The sequence below is a fragment of the Microplitis demolitor genome, chromosome 7 (genome assembly GCF_026212275.2).
Source record: "Microplitis demolitor isolate Queensland-Clemson2020A chromosome 7, iyMicDemo2.1a, whole genome shotgun sequence".
NCBI classification, from domain to species: Eukaryota; Metazoa; Arthropoda; class Insecta; order Hymenoptera; family Braconidae; genus Microplitis; species Microplitis demolitor.
Genome location: NC_068551.1, coordinates 22,455,806 through 22,482,339, shown reverse-complemented (window position 1 = coordinate 22,482,339; position 26,534 = coordinate 22,455,806). Strand labels below are relative to the sequence as shown.

General features: G+C 36.9%; 1 protein-coding gene across 2 annotated transcripts in view; it reads left to right on the top strand.

Annotated features, from left to right (window-relative positions):
- The first annotated feature begins 13,319 nt into the window (after positions 1 to 13,319).
- Positions 13,320 to 26,534, top strand: part of LOC103571919 (semaphorin-1A) — an 86,678-nt gene continuing 73,463 nt past the window's right edge. For both annotated transcript variants that reach the window (XM_008550267.3, XM_008550266.3), the window contains exon 1: positions 13,320 to 14,055. The gene's annotated coding sequence lies outside the window, so the exon portion shown is untranslated. The remainder of the gene's footprint in view (positions 14,056 to 26,534) is intronic.

Below are 26,534 nucleotides of genomic sequence, written 5' to 3'. Positions count from 1 at the left end.
CATCGGCCTGTATCCGCCCGACGTCGATTACCCAAAAAATAAATTATTCCTAGAACTTTTTATGGCTGTTCCTACTAAAGGGCATCATAATGAACAAAAAACGTTTATGGTGTGATGGGTTATTCCCAACAGGAGCAAAGTTATGGGCCACTTCTTATAATATTGCATAGAGAGTGTCATCTGCCCACATCGGCCTGTATCCGCCCGACGTCGATTACTCAAAAAATAAATTATTCCTGGAACTTTTTATGGCTGTTCCTACTAAAGGGCATCATAATGAATAAAAAACGTTTATGGTGTGATGGGTTATTCCCAACAGGAGCAAAGTTATGGGCCACTTCTTATAATATTGCATAGAGAGTGTCATCTGCCCACATCGGCCTGTATCCGCCCGACGTCGATTACCCAAAAAATAAATTATTCCTAGAACTTTTTATGGCTGTTCCTACTAAAGGGCATCATAATGAACAAAAAACGTTTATGGTGTGATGGGTTATTCCCAACAGGAGCAAAGTTATGGGCCACTTCTTATAATATTGCATAGAGAGTGTCATCTGCCCACATCGGCCTGTATCCGCCCGACGTCGATTACTCAAAAAATAAATTATTCCTGGAACTTTTTATGGCTGTTCCTACTAAAGGGCATCATAATGAATAAAAAACGTTTATGGTGTGATGGGTTATTCCCAACAGGAGCAAAGTTATGGGCCACTTCTTATAATATTGCATAGAGAGTGTCATCTGCCCACATCGGCCTGTATCCGCCCGACGTCGATTACCCAAAAAATAAATTATTCCTAGAACTTTTTATGGCTGTTCCTACTAAAGGGCATCATAATGAACAAAAAACGTTTATGGTGTGATGGGTTATTTCCAACAGGAGCAAAGTTATGGGCCACTTCTTATAATATTGCATAGAGAGTGTCATCTGCCCACATCGGCCTGTATCCGCCCGACGTCGATTACTCAAAAAATAAATTATTCCTGGAACTTTTTATGGCTGTTCCTACTAAAGGGCATCATAATGAACAAAAAACGTTTATGGTGTGATGGGTTATTCCCAACAGGAGCAAAGTTATGGGCCACTTCTTATAATATTGCATAGAGAGTGTCATCTGCCCACATCGGCCTGTATCCGCCCGACGTCGATTACCCAAAAAATAAATTATTCCTAGAACTTTTTATGGCTGTTCCTACTAAAGGGCATCATAATGAACAAAAAACGTTTATGGTGTGATGGGTTATTCCCAACAGGAGCAAAGTTATGGGCCACTTCTTATAATATTGCATAGAGAGTGTCATCTGCCCACATTGGCCTGTATCCGCCCGACGTCGATTACCCAAAAAATAAATTATTCCTAGAACTTTTTATGGCTGTTCCTACTAAAGGGCATCATAATGAACAAAAAACGTTTATGGTGTGATGGGTTATTCCCAACAGGAGCAAAGTTATGGGCCACTTCTTATAATATTGCATAGAGAGTGTCATCTGCCCACATCGGCCTGTATCCGCCCGACGTCGATTACCCAAAAAATAAATTATTCCTAGAACTTTTTATGGCTGTTCCTACTAAAGGGCATCATAATGAACAAAAAACGTTTATGGTGTGATGGGTTATTCCCAACAGGAGCAAAGTTATGGGCCACTTCTTATAATATTGCATAGAGAGTGTCATCTGCCCACATCGGCCTGTATCCGCCCGACGTCGATTACCCAAAAAATAAATTATTCCTAGAACTTTTTATGGCTGTTCCTACTAAAGGGCATCATAATGAACAAAAAACGTTTATGGTGTGATGGGTTATTCCCAACAGGAGCAAAGTTATGGGCCACTTCTTATAATATTGCATAGAGAGTGTCATCTGCCCACATTGGCCTGTATCCGCCCGACGTCGATTACCCAAAAAATAAATTATTCCTAGAACTTTTTATGGCTGTTCCTACTAAAGGGCATCATAATGAACAAAAAACGTTTATGGTGTGATGGGTTATTTCCAACAGGAGCAAAGTTATGGGCCACTTCTTATAATATTGCATAGAGAGTGTCATCTGCCCACATTGGCCTGTATCGGCCCGACGTCGATTACCCAAAAAATAAATTATTCCTAGAACTTTTTATGGCTGTTCCTACTAAAGGGCATCATAATGAACAAAAAACGTTTATGGTGTGATGGGTTATTCCCAACAGAAGCAAAGTTATGGGCCACTTCTTATAATATTGCATAGAGAGTGTCATCTGCCCACATCGGCCTGTATCCGCCCGACGTCGATTACCCAAAAAATAAATTATTCCTAGAACTTTTTATGGCTGTTCCTACTAAAGGGCATCATAATGAACAAAAAACGTTTATGGTGTGATGGGTTATTCCCAACAGGAGCAAAGTTATGGGCCACTTCTTATAATATTGCATAGAGAGTGTCATCTGCCCACATTGGCCTGTATCCGCCCGACGTCGATTACCCAAAAAATAAATTATTCCTAGAACTTTTTATGGCTGTTCCTACTAAAGGGCATCATAATGAACAAAAAACGTTTATGGTGTGATGGGTTATTCCCAACAGGAGCAAAGTTATGGGCCACTTCTTATAATATTGCATAGAGAGTGTCATCTGCCCACATCGGCCTGTATCCGCCCGACGTCGATTACTCAAAAAATAAATTATTCCTGGAACTTTTTATGGCTGTTCCTACTAAAGGGCATCATAATGAATAAAAAACGTTTATGGTGTGATGGGTTATTCCCAACAGGAGCAAAGTTATGGGCCACTTCTTATAATATTGCATAGAGAGTGTCATCTGCCCACATCGGCCTGTATCCGCCCGACGTCGATTACCCAAAAAATAAATTATTCCTAGAACTTTTTATGGCTGTTCCTACTAAAGGGCATCATAATGAACAAAAAACGTTTATGGTGTGATGGGTTATTCCCAACAGGAGCAAAGTTATGGGCCACTTCTTATAATATTGCATAGAGAGTGTCATCTGCCCACATTGGCCTGTATCCGCCCGACGTCGATTACCCAAAAAATAAATTATTCCTAGAACTTTTTATGGCTGTTCCTACTAAAGGGCATCATAATGAACAAAAAACGTTTATGGTGTGATGGGTTATTTCCAACAGGAGCAAAGTTATGGGCCACTTCTTATAATATTGCATAGAGAGTGTCATCTGCCCACATTGGCCTGTATCGGCCCGACGTCGATTACCCAAAAAATAAATTATTCCTAGAACTTTTTATGGCTGTTCCTACTAAAGGGCATCATAATGAACAAAAAACGTTTATGGTGTGATGGGTTATTTCCAACAGGAGCAAAGTTATGGGCCACTTCTTATAATATTGCATAGAGAGTGTCATCTGCCCACATCGGCCTGTATCCGCCCGACGTCGATTACCCAAAAAATAAATTATTCCTAGAACTTTTTATGGCTGTTCCTACTAAAGGGCATCATAATGAACAAAAAACGTTTATGGTGTGATGGGTTATTCCCAACAGGAGCAAAGTTATGGGCCACTTCTTATAATATTGCATAGAGAGTGTCATCTGCCCACATCGGCCTGTATCCGCCCGACGTCGATTACCCAAAAAATAAATTATTCCTAGAACTTTTTATGGCTGTTCCTACTAAAGGGCATCATAATGAACAAAAAACGTTTATGGTGTGATGGGTTATTCCCAACAGGAGCAAAGTTATGGGCCACTTCTTATAATATTGCATAGAGAGTGTCATCTGCCCACATCGGCCTGTATCCGCCCGACGTCGATTACCCAAAAAATAAATTATTCCTAGAACTTTTTATGGCTGTTCCTACTAAAGGGCATCATAATGAACAAAAAACGTTTATGGTGTGATGGGTTATTTCCAACAGGAGCAAAGTTATGGGCCACTTCTTATAATATTGCATAGAGAGTGTCATCTGCCCACATTGGCCTGTATCGGCCCGACGTCGATTACCCAAAAAATAAATTATTCCTAGAACTTTTTATGGCTGTTCCTACTAAAGGGCATCATAATGAACAAAAAACGTTTATGGTGTGATGGGTTATTCCCAACAGAAGCAAAGTTATGGGCCACTTCTTATAATATTGCATAGAGAGTGTCATCTGCCCACATCGGCCTGTATCCGCCCGACGTCGATTACCCAAAAAATAAATTATTCCTAGAACTTTTTATGGCTGTTCCTACTAAAGGGCATCATAATGAACAAAAAACGTTTATGGTGTGATGGGTTATTCCCAACAGGAGCAAAGTTATGGGCCACTTCTTATAATATTGCATAGAGAGTGTCATCTGCCCACATTGGCCTGTATCCGCCCGACGTCGATTACCCAAAAAATAAATTATTCCTAGAACTTTTTATGGCTGTTCCTACTAAAGGGCATCATAATGAACAAAAAACGTTTATGGTGTGATGGGTTATTCCCAACAGGAGCAAAGTTATGGGCCACTTCTTATAATATTGCATAGAGAGTGTCATCTGCCCACATCGGCCTGTATCCGCCCGACGTCGATTACCCAAAAAATAAATTATTCCTAGAACTTTTTATGGCTGTTCCTACTAAAGGGCATCATAATGAACAAAAAACGTTTATGGTGTGATGGGTTATTCCCAACAGGAGCAAAGTTATGGGCCACTTCTTATAATATTGCATAGAGAGTGTCATCTGCCCACATTGGCCTGTATCCGCCCGACGTCGATTACCCAAAAAATAAATTATTCCTAGAACTTTTTATGGCTGTTCCTACTAAAGGGCATCATAATGAACAAAAAACGTTTATGGTGTGATGGGTTATTTCCAACAGGAGCAAAGTTATGGGCCACTTCTTATAATATTGCATAGAGAGTGTCATCTGCCCACATTGGCCTGTATCCGCCCGACGTCGATTACCCAAAAAATAAATTATTCCTAGAACTTTTTATGGCTGTTCCTACTAAAGGGCATCATAATGAACAAAAAACGTTTATGGTGTGATGGGTTATTCCCAACAGGAGCAAAGTTATGGGCCACTTCTTATAATATTGCATAGAGAGTGTCATCTGCCCACATCGGCCTGTATCCGCCCGACGTCGATTACCCAAAAAATAAATTATTCCTAGAACTTTTTATGGCTGTTCCTACTAAAGGGCATCATAATGAACAAAAAACGTTTATGGTGTGATGGGTTATTTCCAACAGGAGCAAAGTTATGGGCCACTTCTTATAATATTGCATAGAGAGTGTCATCTGCCCACATTGGCCTGTATCGGCCCGACGTCGATTACCCAAAAAATAAATTATTCCTAGAACTTTTTATGGCTGTTCCTACTAAAGGGCATCATAATGAACAAAAAACGTTTATGGTGTGATGGGTTATTCCCAACAGAAGCAAAGTTATGGGCCACTTCTTATAATATTGCATAGAGAGTGTCATCTGCCCACATCGGCCTGTATCCGCCCGACGTCGATTACCCAAAAAATAAATTATTCCTAGAACTTTTTATGGCTGTTCCTACTAAAGGGCATCATAATGAACAAAAAACGTTTATGGTGTGATGGGTTATTCCCAACAGGAGCAAAGTTATGGGCCACTTCTTATAATATTGCATAGAGAGTGTCATCTGCCCACATTGGCCTGTATCCGCCCGACGTCGATTACCCAAAAAATAAATTATTCCTAGAACTTTTTATGGCTGTTCCTACTAAAGGGCATCATAATGAACAAAAAACGTTTATGGTGTGATGGGTTATTCCCAACAGGAGCAAAGTTATGGGCCACTTCTTATAATATTGCATAGAGAGTGTCATCTGCCCACATCGGCCTGTATCCGCCCGACGTCGATTACCCAAAAAATAAATTATTCCTAGAACTTTTTATGGCTGTTCCTACTAAAGGGCATCATAATGAACAAAAAACGTTTATGGTGTGATGGGTTATTCCCAACAGGAGCAAAGTTATGGGCCACTTCTTATAATATTGCATAGAGAGTGTCATCTGCCCACATTGGCCTGTATCCGCCCGACGTCGATTACCCAAAAAATAAATTATTCCTAGAACTTTTTATGGCTGTTCCTACTAAAGGGCATCATAATGAACAAAAAACGTTTATGGTGTGATGGGTTATTTCCAACAGGAGCAAAGTTATGGGCCACTTCTTATAATATTGCATAGAGAGTGTCATCTGCCCACATTGGCCTGTATCCGCCCGACGTCGATTACCCAAAAAATAAATTATTCCTAGAACTTTTTATGGCTGTTCCTACTAAAGGGCATCATAATGAACAAAAAACGTTTATGGTGTGATGGGTTATTCCCAACAGGAGCAAAGTTATGGGCCACTTCTTATAATATTGCATAGAGAGTGTCATCTGCCCACATCGGCCTGTATCCGCCCGACGTCGATTACCCAAAAAATAAATTATTCCTAGAACTTTTTATGGCTGTTTCTACTAAAGGGCATCATAATGAACAAAAAACGTTTATGGTGTGATGGGTTATTCCCAACAGGAGCAAAGTTATGGGCCACTTCTTATAATATTGCATAGAGAGTGTCATCTGCCCACATCGGCCTGTATCCGCCCGACGTCGATTACCCAAAAAATAAATTATTCCTAGAACTTTTTATGGCTGTTTCTACTAAAGGGCATCATAATGAACAAAAAACGTTTATGGTGTGATGGGTTATCTTTAACAGGAGAAAAGTTATGGGCTGCTCCACAAAAAATACATCAATAGTGTCATCTTCCCGTATCTGCCTGCCAGAGATTTTGTTGTATCAGACGGAGAGGAAAGATAGGAGTCATGTGTACATCGACCTTTTGAACATTAAATACTCAAAAAGTATAGGTATTTTCTCCATTTTTATACATGGATTATTTCCATGTTTTTATAGGAATTTACTGCATCAACATATAGATTTTTTCTACTTTAGTATAGGAAAAATACCTAGTATATATTTTTCGTGTATTAAGAGAATAAGAGAAGGTAACAGAAATGAAAAGAAGGAGCTGGCAATGCTGGAATACGAGAGTTGTTTTCGCGGAGGCTTCGCTCACCTGCGCTGCTGCCGCTGAAACCTGATGCAGACAATAAAAATGAAAACAGGTTACACAGCACCACCCTGTGCCGACTAGAATTGCTCCCTACCACCATCACTCTCTATCCATACAATATAATACGATACATACACACATGTATAATACACTTTCAAGGTTCGTCTTTTTTATTTTATTTGCTCTTCTGTTGTCTATGTTGATGTCGTTTCACAGAATGTCGTCGATTCGAGGAAAACGTCCAGCTGTATAATAATGCTGCGATCGCTGTTTTATATTATTATATATCGAACCCATCCCTGTTTCTTTCACGATAACGACTTCCGAGACAATTTTATTTCAACTATTTTTCTTTAGTTGTTCATATATTGTTATTATTATCACCATAATATTAATATGCTTATTATATTTATACATACATACATATAATAATAACGAGATAAAAAATTATTTTTCTAAGAAGGTGGAAGCAAGAATGTCTTTTAATTTGTTTTTCATCTATTTTTTTATTATTATCATCATCTTCATTGTCATATCGCCGTTCTCTTGCTCTTGGACTTGATGGTGAACTAAAAGAGTACGGCACTCGAAGCTGACGACGCAAACGTTTCAACCGTTTCAACAAAATGCATTAGGAGTATATTTGCCGCGTCGCCGTTCCGCAAGGCTCAACTTCACAATCCCTTGATAATGCCAGCTATTCTTACTACTGTTACTCTTTCTCTCTCTGTCTTCTTTCAAAATATATGTATATAGTCTCCAGTATTGTAGATACAAAATTGTACGAGAAAGATGAAACATGCGCGTGACAAAACTTACAACTTGCGCACACTTTAATTATAATTTAAACTACTGCACAAGTATAATATTAAATATATATAATAATAACAATGAGTAGTCGTAATATATATTTTTCATTATCAACAGTGATAATTTTCTCATTTCGAAACTCAAACCCATTTTCGAAATACATAATAAAATTCATTGAGGTACAAAACTTATATTGTCAAGGATAAAAAATAAACCAACTCATCGAGATAATTTTATATAGCTATATATATTTATATGTCTAAAGTAATTTCCTCGCGGTAAAGAGAAAACAAAAGACTTGTTGAGTTTATATTACAAAGTGAAAGACACTTGGTTGCTCTTAGCAGCACTGATGCTGGTACGAGGACTACCAGGACTCCGACGACTCACTAATTGCCTGTAACCGCTTTAGTACTCAAGTTTTATACACGGACACAACTTAAGCATGCATCAATGTATACCTTAACTTAATAGTTGGCCCCCATGTGAATTCGCGTGTTTCGGTACAACCGAGATTTATGAACGAGCTACAGAGTAATACACACTCTGATATATCTACCTAGACATTGCGTAGGTTTATAATAATAATAATTTTACATACATACCTATACCATGTATGTAATCCTGTGTATATATATCCTTGAATATTATATACAGTACGCAATGGCTCAACTTGCCGCCGGGGGCGCGAGTAATATTGTGTTGGTGATGATGAGGCAACGTCGACAACGGAGGGAGGCGATAGCTCTTATCGTTCAGCGACGTATCGCCACGCCCTCGGCGTTACAGCGTCACGCAGTCTGCAATAATGCCGACGATACGAGTTTGTTCTCAATCCAATACAAGTCAACCATATCATATATGTGTATATATATATGTATAAAAGCCCCTTTAGAGTTGCGTTTGCCTCTTTGCCCGTTAGTCCCCTTCTGGCCCCAGCTTTGGCAAGCTCACTAACGATGTACATGTACGACATTAGCCAGCTCTACCCACACTACGTGTCCAATCACGTGTGCTAGCTTATGTGTTAGTTGTGTTGGAGTCAACTCAAGTGTGCTGAAGCCACGAAGCCTGCGGAACCACGCAATATAACAAGACACACTATGTTCTGAGAAAGAGTTTACTTTTAGCCACAATTTCTTTCCTTCTATTACTCTATAGCTACAAAGATCGTGTTGATGTATTCTAGTTGTTGCTATACATATATATATATATATATTTATTGAAGTCACTGAGCCTAATACATAAACTACTAACTACACACTACGTGCGGTATCATATCAGCAGCAGTGCGTTCTGCAGTTTAATATATAAATGCGTATATTATACATTATGTATATAATAGTTTTGAGAATTTCTAGCAAACGCCGAGAGTATATAGAGTGTAGTCGCGCGCGCGATACACATGAGTAGTTTGTATTCGCGCACATGACCACCAGCATACGTGAGCAACCAGTGGCATAGACCATCTTCTATACCATCCTCTCAATCCTCGTCTATACATATCAATTTTCTATGTGTACATATATTTTAGCATACGTGCCTTGATACTCGTTATTTACTATCAACTTCGCATCTCAATCATCAATATTAAATTTGTCCTTTTTTATTTTTGCTCGGTGTTATTATTATTACTTTTTTTTTTGTATACTTGGTGTCTATAGTAAGAGCGAGATTAACATACGGATAACGTAAAATTCCTAGAATTAATTTTTTTTTAAATTATAAGTCATTTATTATTGTAATTTTTTTCTAGTGAGAAATGTCGGTTGTTTTTTTTTTTTTTTTTAATGTATAATAGTAATTTGTAGATAAATATAGTGGTTTTTGTAATAATTCTAGTAAGTATGAATTTAATTAGGAGAAAGCTTGATAAAATAAAAAATATAATAACAATAAAAAACGTCGATAATTTATCTTATCAGTTGGTTATATGATCTTGTGTGGTACTCTTGTAAAACATGCTGGTGGCACGTCGTGATTATTTAAAATGTCGCGTGTTCATCGCGCGATAACTAAATATATACGTTATATAAATTTGCTATAGCATATACCTTGAAATTCTTTGGTTAACAAGCCTGTTAATGATTTTATTTTTTGCCCAAAGTATATGTTGTACTTATATGTGTATATATTATATATTATACGTTTATAATTGTGTGTGTACAAAGTATGAATATAGTGATTTTACAAGTGACGCCAGCGTATCGGGCAGTATCGCGTGTCACGCACCCTTCCGTTTATTGTCGTGTGAAACATATATATATATATATATATATGTATAGATAGGAGTAAAGAGAGGCCAAGGGAGAGAAACTGACAGCATCACGCTTCAACCCTTTCCCCCTTCGTTGTTGTAATATATATTGCGTATATGTATATGTATATTTGAAATGTATATGTAGTAAGTCATATGGAGACCAATAGCGTATGCCCAATAGAACATTTCTCACTGACTGGTGGCGCAATCATCCAATAATCCATGCAATGTGTACAGGGAAATAGCTAAAACAAAGCTATAGATATTGATAGATAGAAAGCGAGTGGTATTATCACGGTTGTATTTATTCCACCTTATCTTGCACTAGAATGTCCACATGCTAATTAACCATGTGGAAAAGCCGTTTAATTCATTCACTTATTATTCACTCTCAATAAATATATATTATCGATGGATATATCTATATACATTATCTATTGCGCCAAACGCTGTTTATTTTCTATTTTAAATTCTATTTAATGAGGTCATTGAAACAAAAATATACATGTTTTATATACAATAAATCGTCTAGTCTTTTCATTAAAAAACAATGGAAAATGGAAAATGGAAAATTGCTCGAGTTTTAAAATAACTATATAAATAGATTTATAATATTTCATTATAAAGTATATTAACTGAATACTGTGTATATTACGCGGTATATTATACAAGTGAGTGAAATGGCGTCGACCTCTTTAAAATTCTCTTCAACTTATTATAAACTACAAACTATCTAGTAGTAGTCTAGTCTCATTTAAAAATCTTCCCACCCTCTAATAACAACAAAGAATATCAAATTAATTATGCGGTAGTTCCATGTAGAATTAACACGGAAAATTATGCATTGAATGCTAATTGACTCGCTTGGGAATCGCGCTGAGTTTCGCCAGCACGCGGCTACGCCTAACCATCGTCATCGTCATCATCATCGTCATCATCATCATCATCATCATCATCATCATGATTCTCTTCCTCCACATCGTGCACATCCACTTCTACAGGAGTATACAGTATAATACTTGGGATTCGACACTGGCACACGAGGGTTGCGTACATTTTACATTTACTCAAGCTACCATATACATTCACACTCCTAACTAGTCTGCACATCTCTCTCATTTACATATACCATATGTATAATATATAACAATACCTCTCACTCATCACACAGCAACTCTAGTCGTATCGCGGGAACAGCGGGAACAGCAGGAACAGCGTGTACGTTGACGTACAAAGGGTGCATGTTAAGCGTGCCAGTTGTGCCAGTAGCGAGAATGGCCCCTGTACTCTTGCTGCCTATTGCTTGTACTGGTGCTATACCTCATGCTACCTCATGCTACCTCATACTACCTCATACTACCTCATACCTCCATTGGCGTTTAGCTCTGCTATGTATTAGTCCCTTCGTTTTACTTTCCTTTACTCCCTTCTACTCCCTTTACTCCAGCTACGCTCGTCATCAGGAAGCAGGCGAACGCCACCGTCACCGTCACCGCCACTACTGACGGAGTAGAAGATAGAAGCCGCATGACTCGCGTGTGATGATAACCAGCAATACCCTCCTGCTCTTTCTCTCTCTCTTTTACCCTTATAAATTTAACTAACATTGTGTGTAGGTAATAGTAACGTAAGCTCCCTTCTGTTCCCTTCTGCTCCCTTCCTCGGTCGTCATTATCATCATCAGTATTAGTAGTGTGTCCGCAGTACAGAGTAGCGTTGCGTTGAGAATCTCTGATATTCACTAAAACCCCACACGGCATCGCGTTCAGGGCACGTATTGTAGATGAAAATGTACAGGTGTAACATGCAAGTATACACGAGCCATGACGGAAGGTAGTATTCTCACTGGAGCTTCCTTGACAATTGTACCAATTGGTAATAGACGACACATGAGAGAATCTAGATAATAATACCTACTTGTACATATATTATGCAACCTTTGTCTTCTGACAACAATGATAAACAGCTAAACAGATGTCAATGATATAAATTAATTTTTATTTATCTTTATCTATATTATTTTTAAATTTATATGCATACTACAGTGTATTTATGAATTTCAATATAAATTTATATGTAGCGTGCGCATAGGTTGTGTGTGTAGGTTTGTAATATATAGGTTGAACGTGATTTAGAATTCAAGTCAATCTGGCTGTGTGTACCACACAGTAATTGCTTAGTTGGTTGGTTGGTTGGTTGGTTGGTTGGTTGGTGCTTGATCCGAAGGACAACACAGCATCAGCATCAGCATCAGCAGCAGCAGAAGCAACAGCAGCCAGTAGAGCGGCCGGGTGGTCAAATTACGCGATGTCACGTTGAGAATCTTGTCTAAGACGTGGTATTACCCAAAATTGCAATCCCAAAGCGTGACGCTGCTGATAGTAGTTGTGTCTCCACCGTCTCCACCAGTTCCACAATAACTCAAGACTTTACCTACCTGCCTGTCTCCTTCATCTCGTAGTTCTCCTTTTCCTCCTTTTCCTTCTCCCCCTTCTCCTTGATCTCCCTCACCGCCTTTCACTTCGCAGTCCTATTTTTCTCATTGCCGTCTTGTGTACGATAGCTGGCTTCCATTTGCTGTGTATTATATCCAGAATAATAGGACGAAGAAAAATAAATAAAAAAGGAGAATCATCATAATAACGAGGATAACAAAAAATAAAGCATAAAAAATTCACGGAGACTCCAACGCACAGAATAAGTATCGAGACGAAAGAAATGAGAAATAAAAAAAAAAAAAAATAATAATAATAATAAAACGGCTTGGCTGGTTGGTTGACTGGTTGACTATAGAACGGAGCAGTTTTAAGGTGGGGAATAAGTCCCCGATGTTGGGACCGCAGGCAATACAATCAGACCCCCTCCCTCCAGTCACCGGTTCACCGGTTCCATTAGTCTATAGTACGAGTACGGGACTGCTGTGCTGGTTGTGCTCAAGACTGCTCAAGACCCTCGAGACTTAAGAAAGAGTGGGTTCGAGTTTAAGTAAGACAACATCAGAGTATAAAAATAATAAAAAAAAAAAAAAATTATATATACATTCTATACTCTGTTGAGTCTAAAGAGACGACATAGAACGCACGCTGTATAGAGGACGACGACGACGACGACGACGTAGAGCTTCAAGAGAGGGAGTAGGTTACTATAAAATACGGGAGGGGGTAACGAAGCTTGGAGCGCGACTAGTCTATCTCTATATCGCGGTCCTCAGTTGCGACTTGACCGCCGCGCGTGTTGTTTCTATACGGAGTGTTTTCGTTTTTAGCGGCGGTGAGCCCGACAGTACACAAAAAATAGTTGTCTTAAGGACACCACTGGAGACTGAACGTCTTAATTGGGTGTAAACAAAGTTTTTAACTAATTACTAAAGTCTGGCAGCTTAAGTAAGCACAAGAGACGTTGATAAATAATTTATTTAAAAATAGAGAGCAAGTTAAAATTTAAAAATTTAAAAAAAAAAAAAAAGTGAAACGCGTGCCTGCAGCTACAAGTGTGACCGGTTGTTTTACTCAGTTGGAGTTGTCTTGTCAGTTGTTTTTATTTTTGTTTTATACTTTTATTATTATTATTATTATTATTACGTCGTAATCTCTTTGTTTCGAATTTAATTTAAAGCCGGGGGTGTTTTAGAGTTTGAGTGTTCGGATCGTGCCAAGTACAGTTTGATATAATAATAATAATAATAATTATTGTTTATTACTGATGACAGAGTTTAGTATTTAGTGATTGTTATTGTTAGAAATATTATATTGTTGTGAATTTTCGGTTTTTTGTAAAAAGTTTAAAGTTTGTGAGAACGTTGAGTGGCCGATGTTGGCGCGACGACGAGCCCCGAGTAAAGGCGTTTCTTTGGAAACAGTCGCGTGGTGGCTCTGGTGAACGCTTATTATAATACACACGGGGGTGATCGACCTGGTTGATTAGCTTACCAACTTCGGGGATCATTTTCGGTAAGTTTTCTTTTATTTTTATATTTTATTTTCTGTTTTATTTTATAGTCTCACGGTGAATAAGACCTCCTTTTTGAAATTTAATACGTGTATTGAGTGTAAAATACGTTTCTTCATTTATCCCTGTAGCCTGTAGTCCGCAGTACCGGGTCTTGTTTTACGAGTAGTCTAAGAGACCAAGACCAAGAGTGAACGTCGTTCGAGCGAACGGATAAAAAAAAAAAAAGTAAAAAAAAAACTTTTTTTTTACGACCGTTATAAGCCAGCAGTTTTAGAGTTTAGAGTTTCGATATCACGTGATATTTTTCGTTTATGTTAGCTTATATAGATATACTGTCTACTCTATTTATGTATATATATGGAAATATATATTGCCTTTGATATGTTTTTGGAGTATGAAAAAGTTTTTGACTGTGAAATGTCGTTTACTTCTCATACTATAGCTAGTTTTTATTTATTTTCGTAAAATCCAGTATATATTTATTAACACGGTTGAGAGATTCTGGCGGGTCAAGAACACACCAAACCTACCAAACGTAGACGTTAAGGATTATCCGCATCGTTGGATCGTGTTCTCACGCGTGAGCACCGTTTTTTTTAGGTTCAAGGACCAAGTTTGTTGCTCGTGTTACTTAGCTTCCTTTGGCTCTGGTTATACTGCTTATATTTCTTCTACTTCTTCTACTTGTTCAACTAAACTGCTGCTGCTACTGCTACTGCTGCTGTTGATGATGATAATAATAATGATGACGATGATGATGGCGGTGAAAAATATAATAAGAGAAAAGAGAATAAATGAAGAAACATCTTGGAGGCCCAACAGCGACCAATTACATAAATAATCATTTAAAGTTGCTTTCCCGTCGTGTTTCAAGTTAATCCGTCCATTGCCGTAGTAGTCTGGTCGAGGATACCGTACAGTGTCGTAGTATTTGTTGTATGCGTTGTGTGTTGTGTGTAAAGAATTATATTGTATATTGTAGTATACATATAATGTATAGTATGTTTATAATAAAGAGCGTACTTTTGTAGCAGAGGTAGCAGAGTAGAGTATAAGAGTTTAAAACCGGTTTAAGGAGCTCCTAGTAAACCCGGTCCCCGATACGAAGGAAAGGTAGTGCTGATGTTGTTGCTGCTGTTGCTGTTGCGGGTTCTCGATCAGAGTGGGGGTTAATTCTCGTGGGGCCCTGGGGGACCTACGCTGAGATACGTTTCTGTACGTCTCTGTACGTCTCATTGGGATGGGGTGATGCTGTTGATGATGTTGGAGTTGTATAGACGCGTACCCATAAATATATACTTTATTAAACGTGCTACATATTCATATATTAATGGACACAGTATCGTGACGGTGATATTATTATACTTTAGATATCAACTTGCACGCGAATGCAATTCATTTTACACGGGAAATATGACCGCTGGATAATTATTTGCATTCCATAATGTTTGAAAAATGACACATTGAAATTATGTACACAAAATGTCTACTAAATATCAGCCTATGTAGTTAAAGCGACGTACAACAGTTTTTAATTTTAATTTTTACTTAGCGTTAATACTATATACCTAAGCATATATATTTTATTATTTTTTTTATCCACCTGAACGTGACAGCTGCTCGTAAGCAATCGCCATACTCCCTTGTGTGATTAAGAGGTCTGACAGGCGGGAGTTTATATATGCTTGTGTACTCATATGTACATTTACTTATATATATATATATATATATGAACGTTATAGCAAGTTCCCTCGGATACCCCATTATATTACAATTGAGCGGTTCAAGTAGCTCGAAACAAAGGTAATAGGAGCCTATCCTTTCCCCTATTAACCCCCTCTTAGGATTACCACCTCCATTATGACCAACACTACCATTACCACTACTATTGCTACCACCATATTTACAGCATATGAGCCAGTTATTTTTTGTCTGCTCCAATATCCTACTTGGTTGCAATAAGCGTTGTTAACATTAGTGGTTTTAATACACAAGGTGATTAATCACATTGCAATAATTTACTCTGCGTCAAACCTCAAAGTTGTACTCACGTCGTTGGTATTTTAAAATTACTGTTGCGCAAACAGACTACTGTCTCTGATGTACTGGTGGTAGTAATGGTGCAATAATGACGATCAAGGCAATGACGGTGATGATGGTAATGATGATGATGATGATCCACTAATAGCATCAGCAGCAGCCAACAAAAGCTGATGTCACTTTTTATAGAATCGCTGTTGCAATTTAGTAGTCTGATGTCCTAAAGTTTGTTGAGTTAACTCTGTTTAAATAAAACAAAAGAGTACAGATATAGCATAAAAAGAAAAAGAATAAGGAGAAGAAGAAGGATAAAGAAACAAGACAAAGTCTCACGGGCTCGATTTTGATCCACCTTGGAAAAGTTAGAGCGAAAATTATGCCACAGCACGTCTCTCATACTCTGTATTAAACAAAAGCTGGTAGTATGTTTACTATATCTATATAAGTTGCAGTTGAATCCTTGATGGTTGGATCTTGTCTTGCTTAAAGTCTCTTGGGATGGAATTTCTGCGTTTAAACTACTACTACACTTGACGATGTACATCAGTACCAGCAGCAGCAGCAGTACCAGTGGTGGCGGCAAGATGGTGATGTATAGCGAAAAAGGCAATAAACGTCTGAAACGCCTGCTGACGTCTTGGTCTTGCGAGTGTTGCGGGTAGGTCTTGACTTGGATGCGTGACTCTATCGGTGGGCGTGGGAAGAATCGGGTATGCTAGATAGAGTATCTAGGATAGGATAGCAGGGCGTAACACGCCAGTGAAATCGATGACGTGACTATTTCTAAGGGTGTTGTGTATATCACCAAACCGAATTGTCTTTTGATTTTATGGGTTTTCTAGGGGTTTATATGTTTTACATTAGTCTCTTGGTAGTTTGGCTTCCGACTGAAATTGCTACCGCTGCTACTTGCTATAGCACCGGTATACGGATACTGGTGGTGGTGGTGGTGGTGCTGCTGCTGCTGCTGCTGCTGATACTGCTTTAATTCAGCTACATAGCGCTGCGGTGTAAAGTCTAGACTAGACTACTCTAGTGCAACTCCTGCTCTGGCGACTTTATACCTTGATTACCAAAGTCATCTTCCTATCCTTTGCATGAAATACCGGAGGCCGTAAATTGTACGGTTTAATCACCATTAGCGCTCGAGAGATCTGCCGACTCTTACTCTTGCTAAGTGTAGATTTCATTTTCTCTCTCTCTCTCTCTCTCTCTATTTCCATACTCCACTTCACTGCTCTGCTTTGCTCTGATGATCTCTTACAGTGGGATTTAATTCGTTAAGTGAAGCACACTCACAAGACCGGAACTTTAATTTTGGCAATCTAAGATATAAACTTGATTTCATATTATTATCATCTCTGTTGTTATCACAATTATTATTTTTTCTGTGGAAATTGTGAAATTTAAACAAACTTGCTTGAGTAAAAAACACGACAACAGAGATTATAGATAAACAAATGACTTAGATAGATAGTGGTGGTGGTGGCGGTGGTGATCATCACGATGCTGCCGGTTGACTCGTTGATGTCTCTTGTTTTTAACAATGTTTCTGTCACGTCGTTAATCATCACAACATTACACGACAAATACCAACTAAACTATATTAGTATACAGTATGTGTTTATATATAAAAGTTAAGTGTAGGTTTGTAGTATGTCTTTTACGCGAAGCTTATCTCGTAAAAGTAAACTACCCCGTCTTATCAATGCCGTTAAATTATTGCATTTTATGTATGTCATTTGATATATCTCTCGGTAGATTACGACTTTAGACGTAACTACGGCGACGACGTCGAACGACTACACGAGACTGAGCTGGACTTGATTTTATTTATTTATTTATTATTTCAGATATTTTATCCCTTGTCAATCGATTTTATTTTTTGTAATAAAGTTATTTATAAATCCCTTGAATTGATTATTTATTTTTGTTCAATGGATAAGCCAAAAATAAAAAACAGTAATAAATTTTATTTAAGTTATAATTATTTGTATAAATATTAATTAATAAATTGACCTTTTTATAGATGCATATATCTACTTATAATTATCCTGAGTTTACAGACGATGAATAATTACAATCGAATTGTTATAATAGTTATAAACTCAAAATATTCATATTTTTTAACGGTTCCTCGGATCCCTAATTTAGCATTTGGCAAAATTTTCATTTCAAGCTAATTTAGTGATAGTAATTTTTTAAAAACGATTGAATCATTTATTTCATTTATCGAGACACATATTATTAAAAATCTTTAATCAGATTTCATATAAATTTTAATGAGCGAAAAATTGGTTAAGTAAAAATTTAACCATCTTGTCTTTTATTATTTATTGCTGAAGTACTAAAATATATTATAAAGAATTTATAATATTCATATATAAATTTTAATTAGTTTAATCAGGATTAAAAGGTGGGAATTTTATATAATGAAGAATAATAATGATAAAAATAAAAGAGTATAAACCGAGACAAAATAGCAGTAACAGTGCAGTGGAAAATGAGGATTTAGAATTTCTTAAAAATTCATTCCGGTGGTTTGTAGGTGCCCCAGAAAATCTTTCTCGGTCTTAACTGTGGCACTGTGGAATTGCTTTTCGCTTTTAAGTAATTGGCAATCGTGTGAAATTTTACTTTAACTGTCTTATAGTAAGCAAGTTGCTACACTACTGTGCACTATACACATATATACATATATATACAGAGTAAAGAGTATCTGAAAACAAAAAAACCAAAGGATTGTATATATATATATATATAGAATTGGAACAACGATCGGGGAGTTAGATGGCGTTCCTCCAATCAATTTCCAAGTTTTTTCCTTCTACTCTTCGTTACCTCAACGTCCTTTATCTCAAGAGTCTCGTGAGATTGGTCTTCGGGCAAGTACACTGATGAAAAGTGAATCAGGTTTTTTTTTGTCTCCTTTTTTTTCTTTTCCCTCTTGAAAATTCATCGATTAATTGTCAGCAGAATAATTGAGTTTGTTTTGTAAAACAAGTCATACACAAAAGCATTAAGACATTTTTTCAATAATTTAACAACACTTGATATAATATTTATCCTCTGGCGCTACATAATGATGATAAAAAATAATAATAATAATAATAATAATAGTAGAGGAAGGTAAAGATAGAGATTGTAATTTATTCGGTAGTAGAATAGAAGTTAGTTAATTTGATGGTCAGCGAATTTTGAGCTGCTTTCAGTTATATCAGCACATGAAATTTCTCTATCTCTTACTCTCAATCCGCCGACAATTTCCATTTTAAACGGCACTGTAGGTCGACCAGCAGCTAACGGCGGTAAGCAAAGTCGTTTCCAAAGTTAGCTAGTAGAGCCTGTGTCTGTCTGTGCTATATACTACCAGAATAGTAGTCTCTAGTGAACATCTCTCGAGTGTATCTCTAGTCTATACTACCCATGGTTGGCTACCAGTACATCTACCAGCTACCAGCTACCAGCCACTAGCTACTAGCTACTGCCAAGTTTCTTGCATTTCGGAATTACAGCTTAGTTTACGCTGTTCTCCCGCTCAATTTCTCCCCTACAGACGCTAAAATCTTATAAAATACAGAGATTAAACCTCTTTATTAAATGAAATAAAAATATCTCTGTACAAGTTGTAAAAAAGCTGTTAAAAAATAGTCATAGTAATAATAATAATAATAATAAAAATAGTTAGTACTTTCACATAAAATTATTAGGATAGAAATCTAGTTAATTTTCCTCTTGCCTTCTATATTACTCGACCTACTACCGTAATAACCAATAAATATTTCGTCTCATGGCGTTCAAATTGCCCGCGCTTTCACCGTCAAACTGTACCGAGTTTGCAGATTGTATACACTATACAAAATCCACATAAGTTTGATCGTCATTGCCCGGTAATGCAATCTAATGTTAATCCCGCGTGTCTTTATATATTCTTGTAGTAGTAGGTACTAAATATATATATCTGTATGTATACTAAATATAATGTAATATTGCTGCGTTGGCGGACACACCAGTAATACAGTACCATTGCAGGAAAGAGAAGACAAAGCATTGAGTTATTCTCCGGTGTATATGCATTTATATGCAATACATACAGTTAAATAGTTGAGTATTCAGTTTAATGACTATTCCACCGATAATGACAGAGCAATAGTCTCTGTGTCACGATAAACTGTGGCCGCGCGCGCGATACCACACGCCAGAGTCACTTTGACCCGACCTCGCTCCCCTCAAGTCACGATTTGACTTAACTTGTATTATTCTATTCCATTCGATCGATTCTTAATATATACATAGATATATACCTTTCAGTAGATCCTCGGTTACCGATTTCTTCAAGTACCAACGTCTTACTGCTATCACTATACTACTACTTTTACTAATAACATTCTCGTGTGCGAAACTCAGTACTCACTACTATTTAAAACTTTAATCAAATCCATTTAATTAATCCATTTCTGTACAGTTAATTATTTAGTGTTTGTTAAAAAATATGATAATAATAATAATAATAATTATTATTATTATTATTATGGTTGTTGTTGTTGTTGATGTTATAAAAGAACAGATAAATAAAAAGGCGATCGCATTACTGTGAAATAACCGCGTGGGAATATGATATCGACTGACGCGGAAGTTGCGGCACACTAGACTCATTCGCGCGGTAGTTATAACCATAAAGGTGCACATTTAGTTCTACTATCGGCTTATTTCTCTTGGCATTAACTGCTAAAGTGTCGAGAGATAAAGGGATAGAGTAAAATAGAGAGAATGAAGGTAACAGGGGAGAAAGCGCAAGAGAGCCAGGCTATCGTTAACGGAGTGTAGGAAACGATGAGATGTTTGCAGGCGTGAATCGGTCCATTGAAAACGCGCCATTGCCTCCCTGGGGATGAAAAACCGGGAAAAACATATTTCGTTATAGCTGTGCCGGGAGCAGCTATGAGTAAAACTATATACATACATATATGGATGTATGTATGTATGTATAAAAGCGTTGGAAAAAAAGGGTGGTGCGATAACAGGCCAAGGCAATCGCCAGTTATACTCCCGCTACTTTTTTTAGGATCCGCTATACATATTTATATATATATATATATATTTTTTTTTTTCTTTTTTACTGTATCCCTTAACCATGCTTTTACCTCGTTTCGCTCGACCATGTATACGGTTATTATTTTTTTTTACCGGCTTTGAATGTATCAGAGACTATACAAAATCGACGCGATGAAATAACATGCATTTTTTATTATTTTTTCACCTCAACCACAAACACGTATTACGGCTTAAAGCTCTTAATAACTGTTATTGCCGTATTATTATTTGTTTTCTTTTTTTATTTTGCCATACAGTTTATATATCTTTCTTTTTATTTTTTTATTTTTTTTTTTTTGTTTTGTGCGCTGATACAATGTATTTTCACTTTGTCTTCGTTAGTGACAAATTGACATTTCAATTCTGCTGGCTATCAAAAAATAAATTGAGAAAAAAAAAAGGGAAAAAATAATTTAAAAAAGAAAAAAAACCATCAATAGATTTAAATTCAATCGTTTTATCAACTCTTTCAACTTATATTACTCGAAAACTTTATAAAACCTGTCGTACGTACACGTAAAAAGGGAAATAGAAAATGAATGTGTGTGCACGTATATATATGTATACAGAGCAGTAAAATTCATTTAGTTTTGCTCCTCAATTTTATCTTGCGTTTATATTTCCAAAGTGTGCAGTACTTGGAGAATTTAATTTTGTCCCAGTGTTCTGGTGCGTTTCTCTAGAATAAACTTTTCTCTTTTATATATAGGACACATGTATATATGTATATATGTATATGAGTATATATACGCATTGTAGATTTTGCGGACTCTGTATAGTACTCCGCATAGCAGTATTCATTGCACTATGGACTGTACTTAAATGTAATGTAAGAACAAAACCATCATGTGTACTACGAAACTCAAAGAAACAAGCAAAAGGGGAATGACTAAACCAAAACAAAACAGAAAAGGCAATGAAGCCTAAAATAAGCATGGCTTTTGCTCAAGAGCCATGCTATGTACCAAATACATACATACGGATAAAAAAAGACAGACATTTACTACACTACACTATACTACTACTACTACTACTACAGATTCTACAGTCTCCAGTGTATGAATAGTTTTGGTTTTTAGTAAACTCGAGTCGGGTTGAGATGAAATGGGATGGGATGGAACGGAATGGAAAGTATAGCAGCACATAGAGCAGATAGATATAGAAGATTTAAATCGCTGTGGATATGCATGTAGATATGCATATATGTATATATATGAGCGTAAAAGTCGTGGCCTGGCGAACTTGGCAAGAAGTTGAAAAAAAGATTATGCTCTCGTAACTTGAATTGTACGTGTCGAGATGTAACCTCTTGTGGCCCTGATCACGATTATCCATTTTCTTCGTCTTGATTTTATTATGTATTTTTATTTTTATTTATTATTATTCTTGTTGATCTCCCACCACGAATGTTTGGTTCTGGCTTGGCTCGAGCGATCGCCTTGAAACCCTTTATATTAGCAGAGCTTCTCAGCCTCAGTTCAACCTGATCTCCATCCACAGTACAAACCAGACACCAACGCCATCAGATTACTTGCTGCAGTCTACATCAATAAGAACAAAAACTAGCCAGTAAAACTAGTGTGTATCGAGAAACTGGCTTTTGCGTAGACTTTGATAGGATATGTGCACCAAACTCTGGTCTACGTATGTCTATATATATATGTGGATGTGTCTGAGAATGACTAGAAGGCGGAGCACTGCAAGTGCTGCAGTAAAGAGTAGCTTAAAGAGTGAGCTACAGAAGCGCGAGAGTAAGAAAGAGCTGAGGGACCGGGGATTAAAGATACCGTGGAAAGAGTTAGTAACAGAGAATAAGAGAGAGAAAGAGAGAGAATAAGCCGCGGCCAAGCCCATTACCTGCGGAATAAGAAACGGCCAACGTGGTCGGTTGAGTATAGTCAACTCGAGAAATCTCTCAGTCTCCACTCTACAGTTCGTTCTTTATCCGATGATGCCTCAGGCGTTTGTCCTTCTCACACCCCACCTCCCGTGCCTTGCGTGTACTCGTCTTTTATTACTTTTCTACTTTTTCTTTTCATTTCCACGCCATCATTTTTTTATTTATTTTTACTGTTTTTTACGTTTTTTCGTCTATTTTTTGTTATCTCCGTACTCAACCTCCATTAACATGGTTCTTTGTCTTCCAATTTCTCTCTGCTCTACTCAGCTCTGCTCAGAGCTTGTGCATCAGTAAAAATAAGATGAGGAATAAATAATAATAAAGAAAGAAAAAAAAAAAACAAGATTGAAATTACTTGCTCGGTTTCTTTTCACTATAAGAGATTTTATATTTATTTAGTGTAGTTGTTATTAATGTACGATAAATATAATTTTAAGTTAAAGTTACTGCGCCAGCAAATAGTTTCTCAAGTAGTAAATACAAATATAAATATAAATGTATGAATACGACAAGTGTATAAAGTTATAAGGATGTTGAATAAAGTAGAGAGTAGAGAGTAGATCTATTTATCACCTGTGCGTGCGTTATGGTGAAGGTTATTCGTTATTGCAATACAAGAGTGTGTGACCAAAGTTTACCCTGGTCCTGTGGCACTGGGCATTCCAACAGGTGCGAAAAGCCTTGAAGCTATGTCAAGCTTATAATACCTTGCTTCGTTATGCAGTAAAGCCGCCGGGCATAACATCCTCATATTCACTACAACTACAACTACCTAGACCAGACCAACCAGACTACTCTTTGGTGCTGCTATTGCTGCTACTTTTGCTTATGATGTTGATGTTGATGTTGATGCTGATGCTGGTACTGGTGCTAGTGCTTTCGCTTGTCATGTTGTAAATTAAAATGAAGCAAAAAAAAAAAAAAAAAAAAAAAAAAAATAGTTTTTTTTTTAAGTACATTAGGCAAATATATTCTAGGATTGAATTGTGATTCATGAGGTGACCTGACTAGCGGACAATTTAATACTGTGAGAACGTGGGTACGCATGGATATTTGGCCTTTAAATATATTCAGTACTGAATAAGTATATACATATATATTGTTAAATAATAAACATGTACTGCAGCAGTGAATAATCATTAGCATTTTAGAGACTGTGAATCTTAGCAAGTTGTATTGAGAAAAGAAAAGACCCGATGTACAGAGACGAGGGTGGCTTGCACAGCAATAAAATAACAGGTAGATCGGTGGTTATATTTATTTTTCTTTTCTTTTGAGATTGTCAGATATTATTCTAAGCTTGTCCGTCTTCTTCAACGTTTTCTACTTCTTGAACTATGCATGGTGGTGCAGGTGGTGCATCACGGATGGCGCCCTCTAGCTCATTCGATAATGTTCCAAGTCCCTTTGTCAGGCACGTTCTCACGAATTCTCAGGATTCTCGAGCAAATACCAGCATCTAAGACGCTGCGATATTGCCTTGAGAGTACGGAAAATTTATGGTCTTATCTTACGAGTGCTTTATTTTTACTGTCACATTTTTTCAGATACACCCATATTTCTTCTCTATTTTATTTTACAATGTTAAATATCTAGAAAATTATCCTGATAAATGATAATAAACTTTTAGTTAAAGCTTTAAATAACTGAGGAAATGGAAATTAGTTGTAAAAGAGAAAGTGGCCTACTTAGGGCCCTTTGGCCCCTGATAATATAATGACAATCCATTCAATCTTTTTATCTTTTTATAAGTTATTTACAAACTAAACTACGATGGAAGATAGAATACAACGAGGATAGTAAAATCCTGTTAAGATGTTTCTCTTGCGCTCCTTTGTCGCGTTTTATTCTTTTGATGCTCACAGGTTATCTCCTCGAGAAAAACTTGCTCTCCTCGTTCGTTGGTTGAGTTTGCCCAGCGATTTATTGAAAGTGCTCTCGATACGCCTCGCGGCATCCAACAACCTTGTATTTTTATATACACACATATATAGTATACTCGATTCTATTCTCTCTTTTGCACTTTTGGGTTTTAAAGGAATAGAATGTACGACTGACGGAAAAGCTAAGACGTCGTTTGTCTTGTGCCTCGATGCAATGTGTGCCCTCGCGTGATAAGCTGCGAAATTACAGTGAACGCCCTTCTCTCCAAGAACTAATGGTAGAGTACTCACTGCTATGTCTACATCCATAGATGTATATATTTAGGTGTTATATACATATATACATATATTCTACATTAAACACACATATGTAAAAGTGTGTAAGTAAGAAAAATACTCGTTTTAAGTGTGATAGTCGAGAGATTTTAACTTTAAACGTTTCGAATGTAAAACTTTACTCGTACCCATATTTTTATTCTTACAGTTCTCGAGTGATCGATTGACTCAAGGTCTTTTTATTATGTATATATTTTATTTAATTTATTTATTTCTTATTATTATTATTTTTTTTTTTTTTCATCTCATCTCTCGCTCTCGATCGTGACGCTTTAAATTTCGGGGCCTTGAGACCCAAGATTAAATGCTCGTGTGATCGATTGAGCGTGAAACACTTTACGTAATAAAAAAAAGTCATATATGAATGTGTATGAATTAATAACAATGATTTGAAGTTATTATACTCATTTAAATTTATTTTTCTTCTCTAAATGTTTTTTTTCAATTTTTTTTTTTTTTTGTTCGGTAATGTAACGTCTCTTTAGTTAATTGCGGAGTTTAATATGTGACGCAATTGGTTAAACATCGTATATAAGGTATATATGTGGGAGTGATACACTCGGTACACGGTTTACCAAAACATTTGTCGCCAAAACAAGCCGGCCACACGGACACATCAATCATTGGTCGAACGGTATAGTTGGTCAGGAAATGACGTTCGCAATTTCAGTGGCAGAGTCCGGGTGTGCATATAAACACTGGCCTGCAATGCGTTCTAATATTCAGCTATTAGTTGTCATAAACGTAGTGTGCCACATGTAACACATCTATATAATATTTATTTCACATCCATAAAATTATGCCGTTAAAATATCTTAGCTAAAATAAATAATGCTTATCATTTACATCCAATATACATAAATACTTATTTATTTATTTTATTCGTCGAGAATTGGGTTTTGCAAAATTTTGAGAAATTGCATGAAATACAACTAGGTGACCTGCTGGTGAGAGAAGAAAAGTAGTGAGGACGTACGTAAGCAAGAAACTAAATTTATGTCGTTCATAAGTCCCGTCGTGCAAATATCTAGAGCTCTTACTCTTTTATATATCTGTATATGTATATACATATACACCTTTAGTTTTGTTCACCACCTCTGGTCTTTCTTTACTTTTTTTTTATCGTACCTTGGTCTCTCGATAGCACACAGCCATTATTTTTTCCTTACCACAGAAGCTGTGTACATCGATATATATATACAGAGTCCTTTACTGGTCGAAGATA